This window comes from Tamandua tetradactyla, chromosome 26 (assembly GCF_023851605.1).
Source record: "Tamandua tetradactyla isolate mTamTet1 chromosome 26, mTamTet1.pri, whole genome shotgun sequence".
Classification (NCBI taxonomy): Eukaryota; Metazoa; Chordata; class Mammalia; order Pilosa; family Myrmecophagidae; genus Tamandua; species Tamandua tetradactyla.
The window spans coordinates 18,974,571-18,998,032 of NC_135352.1; the positions used below are offsets into that span (position 1 = coordinate 18,974,571).

Here is a 23,462-nt window from a genome sequence, read left to right on the forward strand (position 1 = left end):
TACTTTTAATTGCTATTATTTTCTTGCCCAACTATAGTTTAACATTTTTTATTATTTTACTTTTATTTTATTATTATTTTATAAAGAATAGAATTTATTATAAAAGTTTAGAACTGCTAATAGTTCATCATTGATAGATTTTCTATTCAATTTTTAAGGAAGTATGGTATTACTTTCCCCCATTTTGGAATAAATGGTGCTACCAAAAATTGCAGCACACCATTTTCAGCTATACTGGAATTAATATGCTCCTCTTCTAAACTCCTGAATCATTTTATTTGTATTCCTCTCTCTTCCAAGATTTCAAAATTTTAAACAGGTCCCTATGTTACTTGTTTAGCATAGTCCTCTGCATAGAGTAAGAGTTCTCAAATTATTTGTAGAGTAAGTGAATTTTTACATAAGCATCTCTCTCTCTTTCTCTGTTTCTCTCTCTGTCTCTTATGCTGACACACACTATCACAAGCTCTGCTTAGTGTCTGAAGACTGATTTAAAATCTCTCTATTTTCCTGTGTAAATATAGATGAAGTTGGAATTATCTTTTCGTGACAATTATGAGAAAACTCAGTTCTCCTTATATTATTCAAAAATTTATTAATGTGATATTTTGGGAGAAATTTTTATAAATTATATGTAACAGTTTAAAAGTAAACATTGTTATAAATTGGTCAAATGAAACTGAATTTTACGGAGTTAATATAGAAAGGTCAGATTGTAAAATTTACATGGTTTTTCATACTCCACTCTAAGCTTGGTGGGAGGAATGGGGGAAGTTGTCCCAAGAATGTCAGACTACCCTATCCTCAGTTTGTAAAATAAGGATGTTACTTATCTGATAAGGCTATGTTTTTTTTTTTTTTTTTTTTAGAAATAAATGGGATAATCCAGGTAAAATTATTAACAAGGTACTAGCGCATAGTAGATAAGTATACGTTATTATCACTGTCAGTATTGTTATGACAATAGCAATAAAATGATAATTTTAGCACTAGGGGTAACTAGTTTTGGTAGTATTAGTAGTAAAAGGTGGTTAAGAACATAGGTGTATTGAGAGAAAAAAGGAGGATGCAAGGCTTATAAATATGAAGGCTTTGCTTTCCTGGCCATCCCATCTGGGGACTAAAATGAGGATCTTAATATCAGTTGTGGCACAGTATTTCTCTGCTTCTGTTTTCTGCATATACTTTGCCTAAATCTTTTCTCGCATTGTTCCCCAGTGCCTCTGGGAGTACCATGGAGATGTCTGTTCTGTACAGATGCACTCCCTGATCATCATGTGGGATCTGCCATTTTCTCCTCTGTAGCATCCTGGAGAGTTTGTTGTGCCAGGATCAGGAGCTCTGGCTCTAGTGCCTCTGACAGAATCACCACTGAGCCTCCCCCAAAGTGCAACTACTGTTCCCACTCCCTGCCAATGCCAAGACTGCTCCTGCCAAAGCCTCCTAATGTCTGTACTGAGGCTGCAATGCCCACACTCAGGAGTGCTTATGTTTGCATCAAGGACACAGCCCAAAGTCACAGAGGAATAGAATGGGAACAGAGTTTGGTTCCTAATTTGGTCTAGCTTCCAACAAATATTTGGATTCCCGAAGTGCCTATTGAATGACTCTTATGCGTGAAGCATTTTTGTTGGCTCTATTTTACTACATCATGCCATAGTGGTGTGGTTTCTGTACTTCATAATTACCTACAGCCTGATGACTTAGATGGTTTTAAAAATGCATAGAATGTGACGATCCTCTCCATTCTCAAAGACAGTAATGATATAGTTATGTGTTGCTGTAGAGTAATTGCAAAGGAGAACAATTTTAGGAAAGACAATATTAAGAAATAAAGAGAATTTTTGAAAAGAGAGAAACTATAAAGGAGATAAAGGTGTGCAGTTTTAAATTTTCATTTATTGGTTTTCTTCAAGAAAAATAAATAAAATAACTCTATAAGTAGTTCTCTTGCCCAATGTGTATTATTTTAATAATAAAAAGGCAAATAAGACTCAGTCAAGGAAAGAATAGCTTCATTATTTCACAGATCTCCCCTTGGTCCCACTATTGTATTATGGGTCTCAGTGGTCCTTTTCAGTCCAATTTAAACAGTGAGCCCTTGACCATTGCTTCAATAATTGAAATTTGCTTAATGAGTTTTACTAAGCATTTATGCATTCTTGGCCAACAACAACACTTATAGTTCAATACCCTGCTTTTTAACTCCATCTACAAATTAATTTACCTCTACAACCACTGTTACCTCCTTTCTTCCCACGGCAGAGACCCAGTGTTCCCTTGCCATCTAGGGCTAATTAGTCCCTCCACCTGTATTCTGGTTCCTTTCCCTTTTTGGTGGTAATGCAAATTTATTGAGATATATTCACATACCATACAATCATCCAAAATGTACAATCAATGGTTCACAATATATCAAACAGTTGTGCATTCATCACTACAATCAATTTTGAACATTTTCATTGCTCAAAAAAATACATATAAGAATAAAAATGAAAAGGAAAAGGAACCCCCAAAATACCCCATGTCCCTTATCTTCCCTATTATTTGTTTATTGTCCTTATTTTTTTACTCATCTGTCCATACACTGGTTAAAGGGAGTGTCAGCCACAAACACACACTCATACTGTAAAAGATCTATAGTTATACAACCATTTTCAAGAATCAAGGCTACTGGAATAGAGTTCAACAGTTTCAGGTATTTCCTTCTAGCTACTACAATACAGTAAAGACTAGAAGCGATGTCTATATAAATGCCTAATAATAACTTCCAGAACAACTTCTCAACTCTATTTGAAATTTCTCAACCATAGATACTTAATTTTGTTTCATTTCTCTTTCCTCTTTTGTTCAAGAAGGCTTTCTTAATCCCACATTGCCAGGGCCAGGCTCATCCCAGGAGTCATGTCCCATGTTGCCAGGGAGATTTATACCCTGGGGAGTCATGTCCCATATAGGGAGGAGGGCAATGAGTTTACCTGCTGAGTTGACTTTGAGGGAGAGACCACATCTGAGCAACAAAAGAGCTTCTCTCTGAGTGATTCTTCGGCATAATTATAAATAGGCTTAGCTTCTCCTTTGCAGGAATAAGTTTCATAAGGGCCACTCCCAAGACCGAGGGCTGGGCCTATTAAGTAGTCCCCAATGCTTGCAAGAATATTAAGAATTCCCCAGGTGGGAAAATTTAATAATTCAACATTTTCCCCAGCCCCTCAAGGGGGCTTTGCAAGTGTTTTTTTGTTCTTTGCCCAAATTACTCTGGGGTGTATCAGGGCATCACACTAACCTGTACAAACCAAGATCTCACTCCCTATACAAGGTCCTTTTCCTTTCTTAAGAAAATAATTCTCTTATTCTCTTTTCCCATATTTTCAAACTCTTTCTCCATTGTTCATGTGAAGATGTTAAATCTTTGGTCTTTTGAACATATAGAAATTTCAAAATCCTACAATTTACCTATTTCTCTTCCAGGCAAGTTCTTAAAAATAATTTTATAAACTTACTGCCTCCACTTGCTCAGTTCCCATTCAGTATTCAATCCCTTACAATCAAGTCTTTGCTCTCCTAAGAGCAAAGACCATAAATCCTAAAATGACTACCAAATTCCTTGCTACTTAACATTTCTACAAACTTTAAATAATTTTAGCCCCATCATTAGTTGAATATCTCTCTTGCCCTGGCTTCCATAGCATTTCATTTGCCTTTTCAGTTTGCATAATACTTTTCATTACTTTGTAGATTCTCCTCTTCTATCCTTCCCTTAAAAGTTTTCTACCCCAGTCACTATCAGAGTTCTTTGTCTAAAATGCAAATTTAATGCATCTCTTTGTTTTAAATTTTGAATTTGCCTCTCATTTCCTACAAGACTTAATTTTTTAGCTTCATGTTCTACTCTGTGAAACCAATACTCCATTCTTCATGCAGTTTCTCAGTGTGCCACACTTTTTATGCCTCAGAACTTGTGCACATGAAGTTTCCTCTGCCTTAGTTTTGCCTGAGATAGGCCTAGCACATTTACTTTTGATCAACAACTATTTATTAAGCAAACGATATGTTAGAAAATTCTCTAAACTCCAGGGATGCAATGAGGACTAACATGCATTCCATCTTTCATACCAACTGTATCACAGCCATAGCAAGAGACATTATTTTTCCGACATCATATCTGAACTTATTAACCATATCCTCAAATTTTTTATGGGTTCCCATTATATTCCATTTCCAATACCTTTCATGAGGCTGTCATACATCATATAATCCCCCCTGCCTTTTCTGCTTTTACAGGCTCTCACTGCCCACCTGCCTCTAATACATGTAAAATAAAAGTCTAGAAATACCCTTTCTTCGCTTTGAGTCTACCAGTTGAATAGCTCCTTAAAACATATCCTTTCTTCAGTCTTCCTGTATTAAATAATAAGAACTCAATGATATTGCCATGAAGCAAAGAATACATAGGACTTTTATGATTGAACTTTCCAAACCACAAAATCAACTATTTATTACTCAATATCTTTGATCCCCAAATCATAGGCACACATACCTTTCAACAAAAGTGTCTTCTTGTTCTCTCTGTTATTTGTGTATGCCTCTGCAGTCTTTGTCAGTATTGCCTGCTGTTTTGAAATTCTCTGCTTCTTTGACATATCAGTGTTACTTTCTTCTGGTTTTCCTTTTACCTTTTCTGACTCGCCTCTCACTCTCCTTCACCAACCTTTTGATTCTTGTTTTCAGTATTCTTCCTTGGCTCATCTAGTTCCTCTTACTCTCTTCAGCTCTCAAAATCTCATCCGAAGCAAAACTTCAATTATCACCTAAGTAGTAATGAACCCTAGATTTACATCTGCACCTCAGCTCTTTCTCTTGTGCTTCAGATTTATACACTTATTTCATATCAACCCCTGACTGTATCACAGTAACTTAGATTCAACATATAAATAAATAAATCTATTCCTTTATTCTCTAAATTTATTTTCTTGCATTACTAACCTCAACTTAGCAATATTGTAATCATTTCATATCTGCTTCTCTTGCATGCTCCACCCCCCAATCAATTGCCAACACATCTGATTTTTCCTGTGAATATTTCTGCAAATTTTATCCTTGAACCATTTCCACTGCCATGGCTCTGGTTCAGAAAAGCATCATTTCTTGCCTCAACCCCTCCAGCTCACTTTCCATTCTACTACCAGTGTCATATTTCTCACTTTCTGTTCTATTTAGTGCAGGATCTGTGTTATTCATCATTATTTCTCCTAGTACAGTGTCTGGGGCCTAGAATTAGCACAGTATAAAGGCCTGGTCATTCATTCATGAGAGGAAAATGTAATGAACCCCTACTATTGCTCCATGTACTATTCTGGATGTTCTGGTACATCAGTAAACAAAAACTTAGAAAGATACCACCTTCCTGAAGCTTATATTCTAGCAGGGGCCAATAGGCAATAAATAAAGAAAATAAGTAAATTGCTAGCATGTTAGAAAATGATGTGATGCAGAAAAAAAGAAAAAGATCAGATTAAAGGGAAGGAGAGCCAGAAGGAAATACCTGAAAATGTTGTAATCCAGTAGCCCTGATCCTTGATAGTGATTGTATAACTAGATAGCTTCCATTGTGTGTCCATGTGATTGTAAAAACCTTGGCACTGGGTGGGCAATGGTGGCTCAGTGACAGAATTCTCATCTGCCATGCCGGAGACCTGGGTTCGATTCCCAGAGCCTGCCCGTGCCAAAAAAAAAAAAAAAACAACAACAAAAGCCCTGGGACTGTCACCCTCTTTATCTAATGTTTGGGTGAATGAGTAATACAATAAAGACATGCATGAAAAAAAATTTTTTAAAGAAAATAAAGGGAATGAGGAAAATCAGGGGAGGGCAAGTGGGAAATTAAATAAGGTGCTCAAGGCATTCCTTACTGAGATGACATTTAATAAAAACTTGAAGAATGTGAGAGAAGTACATGTAAATACATCAGGGAGAAAGCCCCAGGCAAAAGGAGCAACCAGTACAAAGGTCCTAAGATGAGAATATCCCCAGTTTGTGCAAAAAACACTAAGGAAGACATGGCTAGAGGGAAGTTATAGGTGGAACAGAAGTAACAGGTAAGATCAGAGAGCTGCTAGGCCTTGAGGGTCATCATGAGGACTTTGGCTTTTATTCTGTATGAAATTGCTGAAGGAAAAGTGAAAAAGCTTCTTAACAAAGAAGCAAAGCCTGGAGTTCTAAAGTTATAAGGAAAGGCAAATGAAGACTTCATAAGCGATCAGCTAGCTAGGTGTGTCTGGTAAAATATCCTCATTTAAAAGTATTGTTATGTATTTTTTGTTGTCTTCTTCAGATATGCCGTTTACATTTGAATCAATCAAATAAAATCAGAAACCTTTCTGACTACACAAGTATGAAGGATGGCCATGGGTATGTTTCTGAAATTGAAGCACACTAAGCACAGTTGTTTAAGCCTTCTTACACAAAAAGGGACTTGAAAATGTTCCCAAGTCTGTAAAGCAAAAGGAGCAGCAGAAACTCTCACCTCTTTAAGAAGCAGTAAGTCCAGCAGAAAACACTTTTAGAACTGCTTATTTAAATCACGTGTGAATGGAGACAGTTAATCCTTAAAAATGAAGTAACCATCAATGATCAATTAGTAACAACTGGAGCTTCATTTTCAAACCCACTTTTGAAGAATGATTTTGCTAGGAGAACCTGGAGCTCTATTTTTTACTACCCTGGTTTAAAAGAATTTTGATATTTCTTTGCAGGTGGAGGGAGTGATGTTTTCTTCTACAACCTCTTTTACAGGCCAGAAGAAGCAGTGATCTGGTACACTAAGAAAACATCCTTTTTGGAGATAGCAGTTTCATTTTCTCCACTGCCGTTGCAAGGCATCGTGAGACTTCCTTTGCTGTAAGTGGACATCTAACAAACTGGCTGCAGGACCACCTCAAAATCTATAGAGAGAGGGGAATCCAGAAAGACCCAGCTGAGATCTGCTTTAAGAGAATGCTGAAGCCATAAACTGGTAGGAACATTTAAATGACACTTTTTATGAATTGCTGACAGCTGATTTGGGCTAGCATGAGCGCAAGAAACTCCCAAGGCCTTCAGTAGTAGGAGGGCCCTCAAACTTTTGAGAATTTTGAGGTCCTCTACCAAGTTCTCAGGGTGAAGATCCAAGAAAATTCCCTTGCCCTTCCTGGCTCTGGCAGGGAAATGCGAAGGCTAATCATGGTGAAATCTAGGGTTTTCTCCATAAAAAAGATCTAGGAGAAAAGACTTTATGTTGAAGCCTTATCCCCACTGGGTTCCTCCCACTCCAGCCCTCTTCTGTAGCCCTAAAAGAGCATAAAATACTACACCACTGGGAAGACACTTGTCAGAGCTCAGAGACCCAGGACCACTAAAAGAATGTGATTTAATTGTAAGATTATAGAATACTTCCCCTCCTCACACCTTACCACCACACTAACAAGTCTCCAGTATAAAAACAGTGGGTTGAAGCTGAAAGAACTAAGACACAAACTTTCTCTGAGGAGGAATACTTAAAAGACCCCCAACTCAAAAACGGAAGATGAAAACTGGGACACCAGAGAAATTTGAAATCTCTGGCTTCTAAGACTACATAAAGTATTAAACGTGGGCCAACTCCTTTACAGATTTAACTTAAATCCTCACACTAAAGGCTTACTACCCTCAGTTCCTATTACTCATACAGCTTATTCACTTATCAAAAAAAAAAATCATTTTCTTTCTGCATGAAGAAATTTTACATTTCTTGTAACACAGATTTACTGGTTACATATTCTCTCAGCTTTTGTATGTCCGAGGAAATCTTTATACAACCTTCATTTTGGAATGACATTACCTTGGGTTATAGAATTCTAGTTTGAGAGTATTCTATTATTACTCTGTATTTTAGCTGAAAGTATAGGCTCTCTGTGCTGGAGAAGTCACAATACATGCACAACTGGCCATCTCCCAACCCTCACCTACCCCCTCCCCATTCCCACCCCACCTCCTCGTCTAGTATGTGCCCATGTTTCAGTCTGGGAGATGTTAGGTCCATTGAGAAGGCCTGATCAGACCTTGAGCCCTGAACTGGGAACAAGCAGCCTATCAAGACAGGAAATCTCAGTGGCGGGGTCCCCTATACCTGGGTCTTATAAATACCCCACCCTTGGCAGCACCAATTTTTCTCTCTGATGCAAAGTAGAGTGTAGGGAGCTGCAATCCGCAGACACTGACCTTAGCGGTTTGAACTCCCTGAAGGACTGGCACAGGCCATCTCATTTACTGTTCTGTGGGTAATGAAGCAGAAATTTGCTGGAAGTTTCTGAGCCTGTGTTCCCACAATGTATCATATAGAAACTTGCTCCACAGCCATCAGACCCAAACTAGGAGAAATATCACTGTGTTTATGTTTTCCTTTGAATACTTTAATATAGTTATGTTATCCATATAAAGATTCATTTCTGCTCACTTATCTATCTCATTTATGGGTATCTTTCTTTTGCCATATTTTTCTCCAGATTTTAAGTTGTTGAATGCCTGAATTTTTCATCTTCCTTTGAGTCTTTGTTCTGGAAGGGAGTTAAGTTATCTTTGGTTAGCTAAATCTTTTCAAGACTTACTCTTTAAATTTGTTAGGACTGTTCTAGAACGACGTTTACTCTAGGAACAGTTTAGCCCTACTACTAAGGCACAGCCCCTCTGGATTCTCTACTGGATGCCCCAAGTGATAAAAAAAAAAAAAAAAAAAAAATTCTCCCTCTATTCTGGTGGCTGGGACATGAACAATTTTCAACCTTGTGAGAGCTCCAGAAAACATTCAACTCACTAGACAGCTCTTTGGCTTTGCACAGTCTCACCTTATACGTGTCTGTCTTACAGTGTTCGGCTTGGGATCTAAGGAGCCCTAGGCAAATTTCTGTAACTCTTTACCTGTGTAGTTCCTTCCTCTTTGGAACTCTACACTCAACTTCGGCTTCCTCCCTGAACTCTGATCCCTTGTCTCTTCAACTCACCAAGAACATAATGTTTGTGATCTCCTACCCATCCTCATCCTCTTCTCTTCCCCACAGTTCTGTTCTAAATGTGTCTCCAGGCAGAAAGTCAGGGAAATCATAGGGCCCACCTACCTCATTTATTTCCATTCTCTCAGGGATTAGAGTTCTGTACTGCCTACTATCCAATGTCTGGAGATTGTTGTGCCATATATTTTGTCCCGTTTATGCTGTAATGGCCAAAGACAAAGACAGAAGTCAAAGCAACAAGAATTTTTAGAAGCAATTATAACACTCTTAAACATAACAAATAATTTATGGTTTTCAGTAATTTTAAGGGAGAAAAGTAATTCTGTGAGTATTAGGAAAAACATAAGGGAAAGTGGTATGACTTTTATAATAGAAAGCATATGAAAAACAAATCCCAGATAATGGTTGATTTCTCAAGAGTTCTCTATTGCTAATATTCTTTAAAAACAAATTTTGGTTAACTTTATACACCATTAATTTTTTAACATTTTATTATTGTGAAATATAACAAATACAAAAAAGCAGTAAATTTCAAAGTGCATTTTAACAAGTAGTTATGGAATACATTTCTGTGTATACTGTAGTTTAAAGTTCCAGTTCCAGGTGTTTCCTTCCAGCTGCTCCAAGACACTTAATATCATCAATTTTTATGTTAAATGATATTTCAGTTCTAAATATATATTTCCTTAGAATAAACCAACTGCCCATGTAAAAAAATTATCCCTGAAAGAAAACAATAAGTAATGATCTGTAACAAGATTTTCAGTTGCAAACAGTAGAAGCTGACTGTTGCTGATCAAGAGAAAAAGATTACTGGGGGTCATAGACGAGAGACCTAGAGAACCAGGTTATAAGGCTAAATTACCAAAATAATAATGCTGAAAAACTGTTACTGGCATGGCTATTAAGAAGCCCTAGGTATTGCAGTTTGTATTTTTGCCAGAAACACAACTCTACTGCAGTTGCTCCTGGTCTTAATAGGCGCTCACTCCTATACCATGACCCAAACCTAACATCTACTGCCCAAGCCACATATTCCTGCCATCATCCTCCCCACAATAATGAATTCTGCACTGAGCATCCTTCCTCAAGCTGCTTACTTCCAAACGAGATTTTTGTTGGTTGACACACGTGAGTGGTGAAGACAGGACTGCTTGTCTGGGCCTGATTTGCAAAGGAAATTGGGAAGCAAGTTTTCTGGCTTCTACCATGAGACAATGAGACTCGTAAGGGAGAAAATTTTCCAAATAGGCACGGTTATATTCAAAATTGGTAGGCAGCCAGAAAACGTGAAGTCAAAAGACTTTTACAATGTTTCAAAATATAGACAAGTGCCAGACATTATAAAACATTATGCTACCACTTAAAGGAAATGTAATACTCAATGTCCCTTCTTAAGTTTGCACAATGAAATAAATGAAGAATTATTTGTGTTTATACAAACCTCAGAGAGATTTCTGTCTACATAAAACTATCCTTAGATAGTCTTAACCAGCATAATGTATTTAAATAAAATTACAGCAGAGTAGATACTCTGAAACATTGCACCCATTTACCAAAATGCTAAAAACTACGAAATAATCCTTTGCCCAAGTTTCTAGCCCAAACTTTTCATTGTGTTTAAGTCTTATATGCATTGAAGCTATTACTTGCATAAAAGATTTTAAGAATCAATAAAGAACATAGTGAGAACAAATTATACTATCTACCTCATAAAAATAAGGGATACATTCTTAGTCACACAATCTAAAGTGCTATTTCTGTTTCTTAAATAGAAGCATATTGGTCTCAAAAATCCCATGCAGCTTTGAAAGGGGGTTACTTTAAAATCAGGGATTATCTTCTGGTTTGGGAGAATCTGTTTCAAAAATATAAAGCATCATAGATTGGTATGAAACGTAAGGTTAATTAAGCTATTTTTGTGTAAGTTGCTAACTGGATATAGAGCCTGAAACTTGAATAATAATACTGATATTTTCATGATGTCCTCATATAAATAACATCTAATAATCCCTCAGATCATTGCAATTTGTCACAATGCAACATATATTTTCTGATGAAAACATAACAGGAAACAAGGCATAAAGTGAGGACTTGGATGCATTCTAAATCAGTTGTTTCTTTAAAATATACATATGTTTAATGTGATATAAATTTTAATTTTCTATTTGCCTATCCCAACCATAGCTCCATAACCCAATGTTAGACTGTTTCTAACTTCATAAACCTAATTGGTGTGTATGTCAAGGTTAATAAAGATTTTCTGATACAAACTAGCCTGTTTTCCTCTAATCTATAAAATCATTCAAGTTTTTGGGGTCACAGAAGTGTTAGTTCTACCAAGCAGCATTCACAGTGCAGTTTATAACATACCTAAATCGACACTCCTCAAAACCTCCAAAAACGAGAACTTCTGTAATGAACTAGCTTGATATGTGGGCTGTAGGAAAAAATGGTTATGGAAATAAACCATAAAAAAAAGGAAAATAGGGTTTTCAGTTCTTGAAATAGTTGTTAAAATATTAACAAAGGGGCCTGTATTATGGTGTGCCAAATTCTCTAAGTACATTAAACAGTCTCTGGAAATAAATTAAGTGCTTTGGGAAGCCTTTGCACACAAGAGTCCTATTTGTTGCCAGGAGACATCGATATAGGATGGCTTGCCCAAACAAAAGTGCTAAGGGACACATTGATTTTTGCCATTAACCACTAACTTTACATTACAGCATTTCTCTAGAGCAGGTTTCCAATTTGCCATGTTGACAGTTTTTTCATGTGTTATATTTTGCCTGTTTCAGTAATAAATAATTTGGCTAAGACTTCAGAAAGTTCAGTGAAAGCCCTGTCGTGAACCAGAAAGACTTGAGATTGAAATGTAAGACAAAATGCTAAAGGACCTAGTTAATCATTCAAGAGATAAAAAAGTTGGAGGCAACTTTAAAACACTTCTAAAATATCAGAGGGTTGTAATGTATAGGTGATATTCTACATGAAAATAGAAATTAACCATTTTCTATCTCAATTGAGGATAGAAAAAGAAAAGAAAAAAATCTATCTTGACAGAAACATGAGAAGCTTGGTTTAAAAATAAGGGAAAATTTCCTTTAAATTTAATTTAAAAATTTGTTGTTTTCTTTTCATTACAAAAGCAACAGGTAGTCTATGTAGAGTTTTAAAAGTGCAAAAATTAAAATGAAGGACTGAAAATTGCTCATAATCCTATTACCCAAAGATAACTACTGATATATGCTGAAATGTATCCTTTCAGATATATTTATGTGTATATATGTAATACATTACTAATATTTTGGACATGATTTTTACATTGAATATATTTTCAAATCAGCAAAAATTGTTCTACAGAATGATTTTTAATTTAATCATTATATCTCAGGGAAGTGCCAACATTTATTTGTCACAAATCTCATATTTTGACTATTTAACATTTATCTGTTATAGTTAATATTATGAAAAATAATCTGGCAAAGTAATCTGTGTGTATATATTTAATTTTACCTTGGTATAAAGTCACAGAATATACAAGTTCAAGTGGTATAAACGTTTGGTATCTGTTGCAAAATTACCCTCCAGAATGATTGTTTCAATATAGCTCCTAACAGCAACTGTATGAGAACTGCTGGTCTACATAGGATTGTATTTTTTTCAACTTTTTGTTTTACTTTGTGTTATTTTCATTATTGATTTATTTCTCTTTCATGAACAATCTGCCTATTTGCCCATTTGGCTACATTGGTCTGAATCTTAGGATTTTGCAATTGTTTAAAACATCTAGTGTTTCCCAATTAAACATTTATCTTTTATATATTTATAGGTCATTTTTTATAAAAATATCTTTTATAGCTGCTTTCTATTTTCTAGTGATCTAAAAATTTTTCTACACCCATATTGTAATTGATATTCAACTATATATTTTTTAGGTAATTTTTTTTTTATGTTTGATTATCATTGTGTTGGGTGGCCTGAGTAACAATTCTAACTTATCCAAATACTTAATCAAATATATCCAATAATTGAATAACCCATATTTTTTTCTTCTCATCTTATGTGTAACTCCAGAATATCTCCTAAATACTTCCATGAACACAGCTCTTTTTTCTGAAAGTTTTATTTGTTCTATTCATTTGTCTCTTTTGTCAGTGCTACACTATTTAATGACTTGGTTTTGGATTAATTTTAATATCTAGTTGTTCAAGTGAGCCCCCTTTCCCTGTTATTTGTATTTTTCCAGAGTTATTTTCCTTGTATGTTCTTCAAGTGAACTATATATTTTTTTAAAAAAACAAAGTTCCTTTAGATTCTCATTGTATTGAACTAGGACTATGAATGTTTTAGTTGGCTAATGCTGCCAGAATGCAATATACTAGAAATGGAATGCCTATTATAAAGGGTATTTATTAAAGTACAAGTTTATACTTCTAAGGTGTAAAAAATGGCTTAACACATACAGATAAAGACACCTTGATTCTAAAGAAAGGCTAATGTCTGTTACATGGGAAGCCATGCAACTGGTGTCTGCTGGTCCTTGTTCCCGGTTCCATTGCCTTTAGCTTCTGATTCCAACAGCTTCCTCTCTAATCCTCTGTGCATCCTGACTTCTCCAAGACAAATATACTTCAGTTATGGCTTGTTAATATCTCGTGGGAAGGCACATGGCAATGTCTTCTGGGCTCCACATCTCCTGATGTCCATATCTAGGCATCTTCTCTCTCTGTTGGCACTCCACGTATCTTCAGTTGTCTGTGCGTCTATGTCGGCTCTGTTCCTATCTAGCCTCTGTTGGCTCTCTCAGCTCTTGGTGTCTCCTGGGACTTCTTCATTTCCAAACATCTATGTCTGCATCTGCCTCTGAGCTTTCCTCCAAAATGTTTCCTCTTTTGAAGGTCTCCAGTAAACTAATCAAGACCCACATGAATTGGAGGAGTCCCATCTCCATCTAATCAAAAGGCCACACCCACAACTGGGTGTGCCACATCTCCATGAAAGAAATTCAATCAAAAAGTCATGCTCAAGCTCTAAGTAAAAACCTAAAATTGTGTAGTTGTAACCCATGTCAAACTCTGAAATATGTTCTGCAGCTAATTGTGGTGCTGTGCTTTAAAATTTATAGCTTTTTTGTATATATGTTATTTTTCACAGAAAAAAAGAAAGAAAAAAGTTGATTGTGATGATAAAAAAATATTTAAGCCCTCTAGCCTCCTATATTCTGGAGCAGTTAGAAGGAAAAATCTGAGAGGATCATATGGTAGCCTATGACAAACTCTGGGATCTGTCCTATAACTACTTGTTGAAGAGTGCCTTGAAAACTATTGCTTTTTTATTTCTTTGCTTTATATATATGTTATACTATACAATAAAAAAAAGTTTTGAAAAATAGATTCTGAAAAGCTAGAATATACTTTTGGAGGGGGAGGGATATGTTCTCAGGCCTACTGCTGTACTTTAAGGCTGTCTTTATAAATGCTCAAAATATGCAAAAAGCCACCAGCACCTTGAAATATGCATTAATTTTCCTAAAACATTTACCTATCAATTATATTTTTATATTATTAAGCTAGTCCTTCTGTAGGATGATCCTGGTATATTAAACAAATGCTGCAACTTTGGTAGGTGAACTGGTTTTGGATTCATTCATTCTCCAAATATCTGTATACTAAGTGCCTTTGAGAGTTGACACTCTTTCAAATAACGAATCAGTCTATTAATTAACTCAGGTGCTCTTTCCTCCCTTCCAGTGTAGTGAGTCCCCAGAGTCAGTTGGCTGGGGCTATCACCTTGAGCAAATTTCTTACATTCTCTGTACCTCAGTTTTCTCCCTGAAAATTAGGGTTAATAATTGCACATACCTTATAGAATTAAATGAGTTGATAAATGCAAAGCACTTAGAATTAAAAAAAAAAAAATGTCATGCTCACAATTGAGTGGGTCAATCTTCATAGAAACAATCCAATCAAAGTTTTCCACTCTAAAGAATAGTCTGGCCCCACAAGATTGGATCAAGATTAAAACGCAGCTTTTCTGGGGAACATAACAGTTTCAAAGTAGCACAATGAATTAACCTGGAGTTTAGTGCATACTGCATCATATTTTCTCACACCATACATACAATAATGACAGTTACAATTTTAAAGGGTAACTGAAAAAAGAAGAAAATCTAAAGCTAAGTATTTCCTGGCCTCTGGACCAAAGCTCAGCTGCTTTTAATCAAAGGTAACCAAAATGCTCCACTTGAGATGAGGCCCTGAAGCCAGGAGCATAAATAAATTTTAAAAAGACAAAAAAGTGGAAGCCTTCTTGGTAATTTCTTATAGCTATGATTTTATAGAAAACTTTAGACTTAGGGAAGTTGGAACACAAAGACATGACCTACTGACCAGCAATGAACCAATCCGGCTGAGAGTTTGGTGACTAGAAATTTAATACACCCAGAGACACAAAACAGTGATTATATGATGTGATATGACCCTGAACTGAGATTTAGTGGGAGCAGGAAGCAGGTGAAGCACAAATAAAATTAAAAACAGCTATGTAGATAAGGGAGAAGGAGAATAGGAAATTAAAACTCAAAATAAGCCCAGAAATCAAAATTCCAAAGCATATTAATAATTAAAAGCTAATAAAGATAGATAACAGAATTTAAAAATCAGAACACAAAATAATTTCAACTGAAAATAATTCTATTGATCAGTGTGACAAAGATTTTAAAATAAGTAGGTACCTAAGGTATATACTGATATTATGTAACAAAAATAAAAATAAAAACTAAAATCCTTTGAAAATCAGCATGTAAAGAATAAACATACAAGATGGGTATTAAAAAATTATTAGAAATCTTGAAAATAAATAACATAGTCATTGAACTAGTACTACATAGGAATAAGCTCTAGACCAGAACCAACTAAAGAGAGAAGGAAAGTGGCAATGATATATGCAACCAGAAAACAATTCAAAGAAAGTAAAAATAAGAAAAATGCAGTTAAGATATATTCATACTGGTCAACTGACATTGCAGCAAAAGACCCTCCTGAGTGCTGTTCCCCCAGAGAATCTTGAGCAACTAGCAGAAATAGGCAGAACCATCTTCCTCAAAACTTCAGAAAACAGTTAAAAGGGGCGGGTCACTGTGGCTCAGCAAGCAGAGTTCCTGCCTGCCATGCCGGAGACCTGGTGCCTGCCCATGAAAAAAAAAAAAGAAAAGAAAAGAAAACAGTTAAAGGATTGCAGTAACTGAGCTAGTTATGAATCAAGAAATCACATCCTTAAAAGTAGTAGAAGGAGCTCATGACATACTTTCTGGCCTTTGCTCATTCCTTCCCTGAGGCAGTGTGGAGCCAGTCTGGCTCCTATCATCAGTCCCTAGCCCTGCTCTGATGGGAGCAGAGTAACCCCTATGTGAGTACTGAGAAGCTTAGTTGGCACAAATCAACTGGATGGCAGCCTGAAAGTGTGAACTAGTAAACTCATCTTAGTGTATACCCTTCCACAACTTTCCCTATAGACAGAAGTAGCTTGTAGACAACTAAAGCAGTGTAAGAAACAATTAAATCCAAGTAGCCAGAGGGAAAGAGTTATGTACTTTAATTCATTTAGTAGAGCACCCAGAAGGGGGAGAAAGTCTATTTTATAGACAGTACAGAGTAACTCCAAATTCCTGCATATAGGGGAACCTAAAGCAATGAGCAATTAGAACTCCAGGATGAGATTTAGAATCAGAAAAGACAGAGAGCCCTGCACTTCACATTCACTTCAGGCTGATCTTCTTGATAGGAAGGCTAAACTCTGAAGGAAAGCATCAGCCAATGCAGAACTGATTTGCAAAGACTCTGAAAGGTTTTGTTTGCATTGGTTTCTTTGTTTTTGGTAACCCACGGCACTCAAGGAAGTCTCTGTCATATCACTATCTGGATACAAACTTAAGGAACAAATAGCTCAGGGACTCAATCCCAGAGCTAACATTTTAAAATATTAAGATGTGAAGTGTATAACAAAACATTTAAAGACAAACAAAGAAACATAGAGTGATAGCCCAGGCAAAGGAACAGGATTAAAATCCAGAAACCATCAATGAAGAAGGCCAGACATTAAACATAGTGGACAAAGAATTAAAAAGAAAATGATCATATCATGTCAAATATGCTCAAGGAGATAAAGGAATACACAGAGAAAGAACTAAAGGATTTCAGGAAAACAATGAATGAACCATATAATAATCTCAATAAAAAGAGCCTAAGGGACCTGAGGGACACTATAAAGCATACCAATATATGCAGTATTGATGTCCAAAAAGAAGAAAAACAAGACAAAAGGGGAAAAGGGAATATTCAAAGAAATAATGGCAGAAAACCTCCTGAAATTAATGAAAGTCATGAATATGCACTTGCAAGAAGCTCAGTGTGGTGCCTTGAGGCTGTACCCCAGAAAAACATGTTCTTAAATTTAATTCATTTGTGTAGGTGTAAACCCATTGTAAGTAGAAGCTGTTGATGAAGCTACTTCAGTTAAAATGTGACCCACTTCATTGAAGATGGAATTTAATCCTATTACAGGAGTCTTTTATAAATGTAATGAATACAGAAAGAGAGAGGGAGATGGAGAGGGAGAGGGAGGAAGAGAGAGGGAGAGAGAGAATGCCATGGAAGCAAGAAACTGAAATCAATGAAACCTGGAAGAGAAGGGAAAGAATAGCAGATGCTACCATGTGCCTTGCCATGAGATAGAGGGGCCAGGGATTGCTGGAAGTCAACCTTTGGGAAGAAAGCATTGCCTTGATTTGAACATTTTCTTGGCCTCAAAACTGTAAGCTAATAAATTCCTATTGTTCAAGTCAAATCATTTAGTGGTACTTGTTTTCAGCGGTGTAGGAATCTAAAGTGGACATTGGTACCAGGAGTGGGATGGTAGCACTCTTTCTGAACAATGGGGTGGAAGGCCCACCCTGTCCAAGTACCACCGCATGTTCACCCTTTCCACACACATGGGTGCGCCCACTCTTTTGGCCCAAGATATCTTTGGTCTAGACCTCAGCTTCCATGGTTCTACCTTTGAAGTGATTTTTCCTTCACTCTGTCTCTTTTAGTCAAGACTGGCAGTGACATCATTCAAACAAATTTCACAAAAACCTTGTCATTTTGCATATAGTACATAGGGGTCCAAACCATCAGACAGTATGAATTTCAACATATCCTTCCTGGATAACTGGATTTTCAATCATAACTTGCACTGAAATGGCTCACTAGGTTCATGTTCAGTTAAACCCTCCCATGGAGTAATATTTTCTGGGGACTTGCTTTCCAGAAATTCAGGATTTTCCAAACCTTCAATTTCTGGTTTCTTTGTCCCCAGGAGTTCAGTCCTCAGTTTATTCCTTTCCTCTCACACTTTTCTAGAAGCCACAAGGAGAAACCTGGCTGTACTTTCCATACTTAGCTTGGAAATCTCCTCAGTTAAATATCCAAACTCATCACTTTCAAATTATACTTCCATCCAACATCAGAACTCAATTTCACCAAGTTCTCTACCACTTTAAAAGAAGGATCATCTTTCTCCCACTTTCCAACACATTCATCATTTCTGTCTAAGGCCTCATCAGAAGTAGGTTTAGCATCCATATTTCTACCAGCAGCCTCTTCAAAGAAATCTAAGCCTTTTCTATGAAGCACCCCACAATTCTTCCAGCCTCTATTCATTACCCAATTCCAAAACCATTTCCACATTTTTGGTACTTGCATTAGCAATACCTCACTTTACTGGTACCAAAATCTGTTTAGTTCCTCAGGCTGCTTAAAACACATAACATGAAATGATTTTGCTTGAATAATGGGAATTTATTAGCTTACCATTTTGAGGCTGAGAAAATGTCTAAATCAAGGCAACATCAAAGTGATGCTTTCTTCCCAAAGATGGGCTGCCCATGATCTTTCACCCAACAGTAATAGAATACACATTATTTCCTAATAAACATATTGTCATTCTTCAGGATACACCATATGTTAGATCACAAAACAAGTCTAAATAAATTCAAAAATATTGAAATCATACAATATATCTTTTCCAGCCACAATGGAATGAAGAGGGAGAACAAGAAAATTCACAAATATGTGGAAAATAACAAACTCCTCAACAACCAACAGGTCAAAGAAGAAATCACAAGAAAAACTAGGAAATAAATTGAGACAATTAAAATATAAATAAGACATACCAAAACTTATGGATGCAAGAGAGGCAGGGCTGAGAGAGATATTTATAACTTTAAATTAAAGCTTTCATTAAAAAGAATAAAGATCTCAAATCAGAGACCTAACCTTACAACTGGAGGATCTAGAAAAAGAAGAATAAACTAAATTCAAAGGAAATAACAAAGTTTAGAGTGGAGATAAATGAAATAGAGGATTAAAAAAAAAGAATAGAGACAATCAATGAGACTGAAAGTTGGTTCTTTGTAAAGATTAATAAATAGACAAATCTTTAGCAACATTGACAAATTTTAAAAGGGAAAAGAAACAACTAAAATAAAAAATGAAAGGAGGGGTCTTATTAGTGAACCCACAGAAAAATAGGATTATAAGAGGACACTATGACCAACTGTACAACAATAGTTGATGCCCTAGATGAAATAGGCAAATTCCTAGAAGCACACACATGACCTACAATGACTCCAGAAGAAACAGAAGATTTCTACAGACTAATAACTAGTAAAGAGATGGAATCAATAACCAAAACCCTCCCAACAAAGAAAAACCCAGGACCAGATGACTTCACTGGTGAATTTTATCAGACATTCCAAGAAGAATTAACATCAGCTCTGCCTACACTCAGTTGATGCATAAAAATAATTTGACAAAGACTAACCCTCCATCGTTGTTTAAAAGTCCAGAAAATTAGAAGGTTTAGAAGGAAACTTCCTCAATATGGTAAAGGGTATTCTTGAAGAACTCATTGCTACTATTGTATGTAATGATGAAAGACTGAAAGCTTTCCCCCTGAGTTCAGGAACAAGACATGATTCAACATCATCTTCCATCAGAGAAATGCAAATCAAAACCACAATGAGATACAATTTCACACCTACTGGAATGGCTACCACTAAAGAAACCAAAAATGGCAAGTGTTGGAGTGCAAGTGGAGGAATGAGAACACATTCATTGTTGGTGGAAATTTAAAATGGTCCAACTTCTGAAGAACACAGTTTGTCAGTTCCCCAGAAAGTTAAACAGAAATTCTATAAGACCAGACAATCCCATTTCTAGGTATATACTTCAAACAACTTGAAGCAGTGTCTTGATCAGATATTTGAACACAGATATTCATAATGGTGTTATTCACCATGCCAAAAAAATGGAAGCAGCCAAAGTGCCATCAACAGATAAATGAATAACCAAATCATACAATACATATATATATATATGTATACACACACACACACACACACACAATGAAATATTATTCAGCAGTGAAAAGGAATGAACTTCTGATATATGCAATAATATGAATAAACATCATGCTGAGTTAAGTCAAACACAAAAAGACAAATATTGTATAAACTAATTGCTATGAAATATCTAGATTAAGCAAATTCATAGAATCATAACTGGAATATAGGCTATTGGGCTGGTGTGAGGTTAGGGAATGGGGAGTTAATGTTTAATTGGTACAGAATTTCTGTTGGCATAATGAAAAATTTTGGAAATGGTTTGTAGTGATGGTACAGTGTTTTTATTGTGATTAACACCACTGAGTTGTGTATTTTTTGTGATGAAAAAATGGGACTTTTGCATTGTATATATGTTACTAGAAGAAATTTTTTCAAAAAATTCCTACTCTGCACAATACAAACAAGGAACCTAATGGAAACTATGGACTATAGTTAATAGTACAAATATAAAGATACTCTTTTGTCAGTTCTAGCAAAAAAAACTCACAAATGCAAAATGTTAATAATGGGGTGGGTAGAATAATATGGGAATTCTAATTTCTGTGTGATTTTTCTTAAACCTATAAGTTCTCTAAAAAAATTATAAAGAAAGATACATGGATAAAAGATAAAGTCTCCAATATATGTTCAGTTTCACAATGAGAGGCAAACAGGAATGGCAGAAAAGCTATACTTGAAAAGGTCATAGCTGAGAATTTGCTGGAATTTTAAAAATTATGACCTCTCAGATCAAATGCTTCCTCAAGTAACAGAGTGGCATATAAAAGTAAAGGCGGGAATAGGCACAATATTGCAAAATTGAAAATCATCCAAGATTAAAAAATCTTAAATTTTTCTAGAGGAAAAAGACAAATTATATATTCATATAAATTAGCCTGAAATGACTTCTCAACAGCAATGATAAAAACTAGAAAACAATAGAGCAACATCTTCAAAGTGCAAAAGGGAGAGAACCCAATGTTACATTCATCTAAATTTTGCCAAAGCTAGGGCAAAATAAAAACATGTCAAATATACAAAGACTAAGTAAAAGAGTTTACAGCCAAGAAGCCTCACTCAAATATTTATTTAATAATGTAAGCCCAGAGAGATGATATGAGACTGAAATATTATCAATAAGTGATCTACTGATAAATTATGTTGGAAAATTTAATTAACAGATGATAGTAAAACCAACATTAGACTTTTTAAATGATAAAACTAAAACTCTAGGCAAAATACATATAAAGATTTTAAATAGGAGGTGAAATTATCCTAAGTCCTTGTTATGTTCAGGAGGAGCTAGAAACACTGATTTATTACAGGTTGTACAAATAATTTGTACAGCTGACTTTTTTGAAAATAGAAACTATTACAGGAAAAGAAATGCAATCTATAATTTCAATTTCAACAGAAGAGGGAAATAATGAAACACAAGGAAGGAAGGTGAACAAAAGTAAGGGAAAAAATTGATAAGCAGAAAATAGAATATAAAGTGGAAGAAATAAATACAATTATATTGATACTCACAAAAAGGTAATTTAATTATTCTCACCTATTAAAAGCCTAAAATGACCAAATTGTATGAGAAAAATAAATCCAGTTTGTAATATTTTGCTTTCAGGAAGCCACCCTAAACGAAACCACTTAGGAGGTTAGATATAATTGAATGGAAAAGTAGTTCTACTATTTTTTATTTGAATCAAAAGAAATATAATAAAGAAATATAAGGTAAAAGTAGAAATATAGTGAGTAACAACATAGGAGTAGAGTGATATGATGGCTATGGGTATGACTACTTTAGATTGAGGAGTCAGAAAAGACTCACTGGAAAAGGAAAGGTGAGGTGATATTTAAGCTGTGACCCAGACAGTGAAAAGGGATCAGACATCTAACAGCCTGGGTGTTGATCATTCCAGGCAGAAGGGACAGATAATGCAGAGGTTTCAAAGAGGCAATGCGATCGGCATGTTGGAAGAGCCAATGGAAGGCAATGTGACAGAATCCGTGGGGAAAGAAGTATGGCTCATGATGAGGTCACAAGTAAACCGTGGACAGATCATTCTGGCCTTTGTAGGACATGGTAGAAAGTGTGGCTTTAAGTGGTGCAAGGGTAGTTTAGTGGTAGAATTCTGCCTGTCATGCAGGAGACCCGGGTTCGATTCTAGGCCCATGCACTTCCAAAGAAACAAGCAAAAGCAAACAAACAAACAAGCAGAAAAAAAAAATCAACAAATGGTGCTGCAATAACAGAATACTCATATGGAAAAAAGAATGAAATGTGACCCCACCATACAACATACAAAAGAAGAAAAATTATAGTGTGGCTTTAGTCCAAGGATCACAGAAGCCATTGGTGAATTTTAAGCTAGAAGGTGACATAATCTAATTTGTATTTTCCTAAAATATCACTGTATTATGGGGATGCATGCACAACTATATGATGATACTATGAGCCAGTGATTGTATACTTCAGATGGTATGTATGATATGTGAATATATGTCGATAAAACCATATTAAAAACAGACCATTCTAGCTGATATTTGGAAAATGATTTGGAAAATGAAGAGTTGAGGCAGAACAAATATTTAGGGAGTTAGTAATCTAGAAGAGATGGGATAATGGCTACATTTTCTCCTTCATTCCCCTAATGTCCACATTCACTTATGTTCTGATCTAGGCCCTCAGTTTTCTATTCTCTCCCCATATTATCTGTTTTAATTTCCTCTATGCTAAAACAAATACCCTACAGTGACTTGGCTTAGTAACAGGAATTTATTGACTCGGTGTCTAGATGGCTTGCTTCCTCCTGGGGGTTGGTACCTTCTGGCTATCTAGCATTCTTTGGGTGCCTTGATTTTTCTGTCATATGGCAATGTCCTCTTTCTCCTCCAGCTGCTCCCCATGGCTTCTCCCTCCTTCTGACTTTGACTCTGCTTACAAAGGACTCTAGTAATTTGGATTAAAGTCCAACCTGATTTAGTTGGTTTCACCTTAACTGAAATAA

General features: G+C 35.7%; 1 long non-coding RNA gene across 5 annotated transcripts in view; it reads left to right on the top strand.

Annotated features, from left to right (window-relative positions):
• LOC143669668 (uncharacterized) overlaps window positions 1–23,462 on the top strand; it is a 206,502-nt gene that overhangs the window by 14,195 nt on the left and 168,845 nt on the right. For 2 of the 5 annotated variants that reach the window (XR_013168963.1, XR_013168962.1), the window contains 2 exons: window positions 6,335–6,540; window positions 6,796–7,707. This is a non-coding gene — a long non-coding RNA (uncharacterized LOC143669668). Of the gene's footprint in view, window positions 1–6,334; window positions 6,541–6,795; window positions 7,708–23,462 lie in introns of those variants that run through there. The other 3 variants (XR_013168961.1, XR_013168960.1, XR_013168964.1) reach the window with 3 other exon arrangements.